Genomic DNA, 6,850 nt, shown 5'->3' on the forward strand with positions numbered 1-6,850 from the left:
CGTCCAAACAACACGCTCATGCTATCTACTAACATGAAGAATGCTACGGCTACATCCGCAGACTTACAACTCCCTAATATTATCTGGCTGCTAGTGAATGCTACGTCTACCCCCCGCAGACTTACATCACTCTACTACTATCTGACTGCTAGTGAATGCTACGGCTACCCCCGCAGACTTACAACACTCAACTACTATCTGGCTGCTAGTGAATGCTACGGCTACCCGCGCAGACTTACAACACTCTACTACTATCTGATTGCTAGTGAATGCTACGGCTACCCCCGCAGACTTACAACAATCTACTACTATCTGACTGCTAGTGAATGCTACGGCTACCCCTCAGACTTACAACACTCTACTACTATCTGATTGCTAGTGAATGTTACGGCTACCCCCGCAGACTTACAACACTCTACTACTATTCCGAGGACATCCTGCCTATCCCTAGTCCTGCTAGTGACTCCTCATCCTGATTTCTCAAAACCAGCCCTCAGTCATCGAATACTGCATCAACCTCGACATCTTATATCCTTGATATACTTAGGCTTTTGTCGAGGAATTATTCGACTTGGTTCCCAAACCAACCGTCTACTAATCCGGATACATGAAACCATTGTTGGGAAGTTTCCAAACTCCCAACTCCTGAATCTACACAACCCTGCATGCTGTCTCTGCCACTGGCTACTAACACTGAAGCATCTCTTACTAACCCTTCTCAAGATCCTCCTTCCAACTCACTAGAGTCCTACAGGCGGTCCTCCAATCCTGGATTCCTAACCAGCTACTAACCATCTTGATTTCATGAACTAACTGTTGGGAAGTTCCTCAACTCCTAATCCTGAACTCCTCAATACATCCATCGTTGTGCTACTATCTTTTCTTCTCAGAGGTCGCGTACTCATTCTGGTTCTACGTGCTCTTATCCTTGTATACTCGGAGGGTTCTCCCCCACTTGGATCTGGGTAACTCCTTACTTCTCACTGGTCGAAGGGATTCCCCAACCTTCTTCCATTAAAAGGGTGATCGGCAGCCCGCCAACGTTAACCTCTGTCGGCGCTCCAACTAACTTTTACCAGATCCGAACCATTTTTGCTATCTAACTGAGCACCCTTAAATCCTTAAATGAATTTACTTTAGTGACCGCAACCTGAGAACATGCGTTTGGGGTGCACATCCCCAACCCACTTCCCTACTGACCGCTAGCTACTCTACTAGAAGCTCTGGATTGTCACTACTGAGAGTATAACTGATCATTACCCGATGAACACCCTCCACAAGTAGTGAGGCACTACTGAATCTTACACATACATGCTACAATTATTGTATCCAAAGTAACTTGCCCTATAGGGGACAACCTCCAATTCACCATTCTAATCCCAAGGTATGCAAATTGCATATAACTTAACCATAGGCAGGTAATATAATATCCTAACACATATGCTTATTGATATCAATGAAGCAACATAACAATAGTATCATGAATAATAATTGACAGGAAGGTAAAAGATACGTACCCCCACCATTCAGTGATGCTCGAATCCTTGTTGAAATCAACCGGAATACCCGGCTCCGAGCCGTAGGCGCCCTTGCCCGACCCTGATATCCGCTAGTGGCTCTCGAAGTCCCAGGGGCAGGAGCTGGCACCTTCCCTGCTGTATACAAACTCGGATAGTGGGCCTTCTTGTGGCCCCTCTGACTGCAATGGAAACATATCAGATCAAGTTCCTGGGCGATGGTAACAGTACAATCTCTGCTAAAATGGCCAATCTGGCCGCACTTGAAACATCCAGCATCGCCACCACTTTTACGCCTTCACGCACCCACGTGTGTCCTACCACACTTCCTGCATTGGCTGCGACTCTGAAAGTCCCTCGATTTCAAATCCGACCCCTTGGGCTTCTTGCCTGCACCTGCGGCTACCTAAGTCTCATCCGTTTTCCTCTTCCTTTCCAACTCGCCGCCCGTCTCTCGCTCATGTGTTACCTCATCGACCCCATCCATCGTCTGAACAATAGTTGTATGATCCTGGAGCTTCGCGGTCAACCTATCAGTGACCCTCACGACAATGTCGGGCGGCTCCTCGCGAATGGCTCGCGAAACCTCCCTGACTATCCAATCATGTAGAGGTCTCTCCTAGAGTCAGGGTGCCCCATTCACTCCTGTCCCCTGATGATAAGAGCTAAAAATAGGAACTCCCTCCCTGATGGATCCCTAAACTCCATAAGCATCGGGCTCTATATGAGCCTCAATCTGTCCTGAAACTATCTCGCACCCTAAAGGCCTCTAAATGACTGTCCATAAGCTCCACGATGGCCTCTCTAACCGAACCAAAAATCACTGGAGTCTGATCAATGATGTTGTGCGTGATCTCTGCGGAAATGAAATCCTTCATTTGATTATCAAGCTGCCCAGCTCTAAAGTCCGAGTCAGATCCCTCCCCGGTACCTGAACTGCTAACTGGTAACTCGCGCAATGTCACCATGCTGAAAATATAACACTTCCTGATCAATATACACACCGCTGCTGAGGGGTCTCTCACACACTCTAAAAGTTCCCTGGTCTTGTCTCGGCCCCTCTTGATTCGAGTACGGATCCTCTGCTTTCAGTAGTACGAGCCCATACTACCTTCCACATCTATCTGTACTTTCCTCAAGAGTTACCTCAACTCCACCAAATCACTTTACTGTTACTGATCTCTGCTACTACCTTCCTAGGCTTTCCCTAGGGAACTTCTTACTCCACCCAAACTAGTCCTCAACTGCTGAAAGCCTCCTTGTAATGCCAATTAGCCACCACCTGAATACCATCACATGCAATGAGGCTTGGATAATCCTTCGACTAAAAGACTCATCCCTACAACAGTTAGACTCAAACGAGAGTTGCGCAGTAGGGCCAAATCCAGCACTTTGTGATTATTCAACCGTGATCACATGTGATGTGACGTATTCACCTAATGGCTAACCCCCATCACTCAGAGTCCCACAAAGCACAAAGCAAGCAACATTCGGATAAAGGAAACATACTCATGCAAAACTATTCTCATAACAAGAAACTGTACTAGCATACAATGCTAAGCTCATACTATCGGGCATAACGTACACAGGCTATCCTACTACTGTCTACTCGATATTAGCATGTAATTCTTATCAAGCTGAAACACATGTAGTAGGCACATAAGGCATCCTCCTAGATCCTTAGTCCTATTCTATCATGTTGTTCTACTGAAACTAAAACTGATAATCATAACATAAACTTGTATGAATAATTTGGGAGTACTTACTTGAGCTCGGCTGATTGCATGCACCACACCCTTTTTCTCTTTTCAAGTTATTTTCTTTCTAAATATTCTTTTCGCTTTTTCTGAAACTCTTTTCTTTTCTCAAAATCCTTTTTACCAAAAATTCCTTTCGAAAATGTTTTTATTTTGAAACCCATTTACCGTTTCCTTAGTTTGAGTCCAGACACACTCTCAAGTATGTCCGAATCCCTCAAACCAAGGCTCTGATACCAACTTGTAACGACCCAAAAATCACGACTAAAAATTTCTTTTAAAAACGTTAATAAAACCATATTTAATAAAACCGCATCATAAGTTATAACATAATTTCCAAGTATTAATCCAAAACATAGTCTGTTTATCAGAGTAATCATTCCCGGGTTAACTGACTATGGTGTGTGCACTGCAATCTTCCCGAGCTCCTCTTTTGAAAATTGAGTACCTGAAACCAAAAACTGAAACCGTAAACACGAAGCTTAGTGAGCTCCCCCAAACTACCACATACCATACAATAACATATAGAGCACATACTGGGCCTTGCCCACTGCATCGGACCGAGGTCCGGACTATCTGGGGCCTTACCCCCTGCATCGGACCGAAGTCCGGAAACTGACTGGAACCTTGTCCCCTGCATCGAACCGAAGTCTGGACTAACTGACTGGGACCTTGTCCCCTGCATCGGACCGAAGTCCGGACCAACTAACTAGGACCTTGTCCCCTACATCGGACCGAAGTCCAGACTAACTGACTGGGACCTTTTCCCCTGCATCGGACCGAAGTCCGGACAACATAAACATATCAACTAGCATGAACACACATATACTGCATACTGTATCGGGCCGTGGCCCGGAACACATAACACATAAATCCTGTCTGAGCCACGAAGGCATCAAACATACTAACTACTGCATCGAACCGAAGTCCGGAAACTACTGCTAGCTAAATGGGTCGGCATTGTGGCCTTAGACCCGTTCCTACTGGAAGGAAACTCACCTCGAAATGCTGACTGCTGAAAACTCGAGTGAAAGATCCTCGATTGCTGTCCCGGATGCTCTCCAGCTATCATGACAAGTCAAACACTAAATCAAAAGGGGAATCTTTTGATGGGTAAAATGACTATTTTACCCCTACTATGGGGTGGGTCATAACCAAGGCCCAAACCTTAAATTCTTCTAAGTCCATCAATGGCCCACTAAAGGCCCACTAATGGCCTAGTTTGCTACATTGGGAACAACCCCATTATTGGGCCTTACCTTAAGCCCAAAACATATACTTGGCCCATAAACACTGACTCTTGATGGCCCACTAAGGCCCAAAGACCTATAGTCCAAAACACAGCCCACACCGAGGCCCAACAGCTTAAGGCCCAAATCTGGCAACGTACGCGGGGCGTACTCCTAGGTACGCTGAGCGTACTGGCTGGTGGCTTGTACGCCGTGCGTACCTCCTTGTACGCCCAACGTACAGCCTCATTAAGTCAACTTTCTAATAAGTTCTTAATACCCCGATTCAGAAGCTACAAACTCAAATCCAAGCCTTATTCCATGCATTAAGCCATAAAGTCACTGACTTGGTGACTTTATATGGCCCAAACCAACCCAAACTCTCAAAACACTCTTCTACTTCCATAATGGGGACTAGATCTCTTGCATGGACTTAATAGGACCACAAAGGTTGAAACTTTACTGCTTCTAGGACTCATATGACTCTAAGGGAGGCAACCCTGGTCTTAGAAACGAGCTTAAGTCATAAAGTCCCAATCTTGGGACCAAAATGTCCATAAACTTGTACTTAGGAGATCTAAGAGGTTAATCATCAAGCTCAAGACTTTTTACCTTGCAAAGGTCCAAAATGAAGCACTTATCCCAGATCTACAAGCTCTGGCTTCAAAGGTTCCTCTTTGCCAATCTTCTTCTCTTTGCTTCCAAGCTTTAATCCATCAAAATGGGTTTTCTAAGGTCAACATCTCATAAAATGAAGGTATGGACGTTCTAGGGTTTCTTCTGAGGTTAGGGAGGCTCATATGGGGGCTAGGGTTGGAACCATAATGTCCTTTATATAGTGCTCAATCCGAAATTATGGTTTCATAACTTTTTAGCGTACGCTGGGCGTACCTCCTGGTACGTTGGGCGTACGCCTTGGACATCCGCGACCAAGCTGCCTCATTACGCTAGGCGTAACCCAACTTACGTTGGGCTTATCCACGCGTGTTCCAAAATGCATGAATGGTCTTCTATGCAAACTTTTCTCTTTAAGGGCCATTCTTGCCAAATCTTCAAAATGTCATAACTCCTTCATTCTAGATCCGTTTCTGATGAACTTTATATCCACAGAAAGGTGGCGAGAAATCCTACGCTTCTAACAATATAACCCGACTCAAAAACTTCTCGAATAATAAATCCAAATTAATAAAGGACTAAAACGCCCCTGGCCTTGGCCTCTGAAATTCCATAAATGAATATTTTAGAACAGGGTGTTACAGTTTCATAGCCGTAAACCTTGATGTGGCCTAGTGAGGGAACTTTCCCTGCCTACATCTCATGAGGTGTTTTGGCAACCTTATTAGTAGGAGAATATTAAGAATATTGGTGCTTGTCTCTAAGGCATACCCCCATAAAGAAATAGGAAGTGAAGTTGGACTCATCATGGAACGAACAAAATAAAATAAGGTCTGATTATGCCTCTTATCCACATTATTTAGTTGTAGAGTCCTAGGAGGAGTCAATTGTGAAACTATTCCACATTCCTTAAGATAGTCATGCAACTCTATACTAAGATAGTCAACACCTTTATGAAATTGGAGCATCTTTATCTTCCTGTCCAATTCATTCTCGACCTCATGTTTTAACTCCTTGAACATTTCAAAGGCTTCTGATTTATGTTTGATTAAGTAGATGTCATGTAGAATCGATTGCCATCCCTTGTTGTTGATCTGAAAGGACCACACACATCTGTGTGTTTGAGGTCCAACAAACTTTCACCTCTTTCACAAGATTCAATGAAAGGTGATTTTGTCATCTTTCCCAAAAGACAAGATCCACATGTATCATCTGACCTTAGGTCAAATGATTCCAACACTCCATTCTTTTGGATTTGGGCGATGCGTTTCTTGTTAATGTGTCCAAAATGACAATGCCACAAGCATGCTTTGTCTACACCATTAGAAGAATCAATATGAAAAACATTATTGCCTAAATTATCAACACACGTCACAGTTTAATACACACGATCACAAGGTAAAGCTTCAAATATAAAAACACCATTTTTATAAGAAGAAATAGAACCATTTAAATAATTAAATAAATAGCTAAAACCTTGTCTGAATAAAGCATGAAAAGAAATAATTTTACATGTCATCCCTAATGAGCAACAACAATTTGTTAAATCTAAACAAACACCACTACTAAGCACTAGACTATAAACTCCAGTCTTGGTAACAGGAGAAGATCACCTACTCCCCATGATCAATTTCATTCTTCCATGATCCACCTCCTCACTTTCTCTTAGCCCCTACAAATCAGAACAAATGTGAAATCCACATCTTGTATCAAGGACCCAAGAACGAGAAAA

This window comes from Lactuca serriola, chromosome 3 (genome assembly GCF_051521515.1).
Source record: "Lactuca serriola cultivar US96UC23 chromosome 3, Lser_US96UC23_V15, whole genome shotgun sequence".
Lineage (NCBI taxonomy): Eukaryota > Viridiplantae > Streptophyta > Magnoliopsida > Asterales > Asteraceae > Lactuca > Lactuca serriola.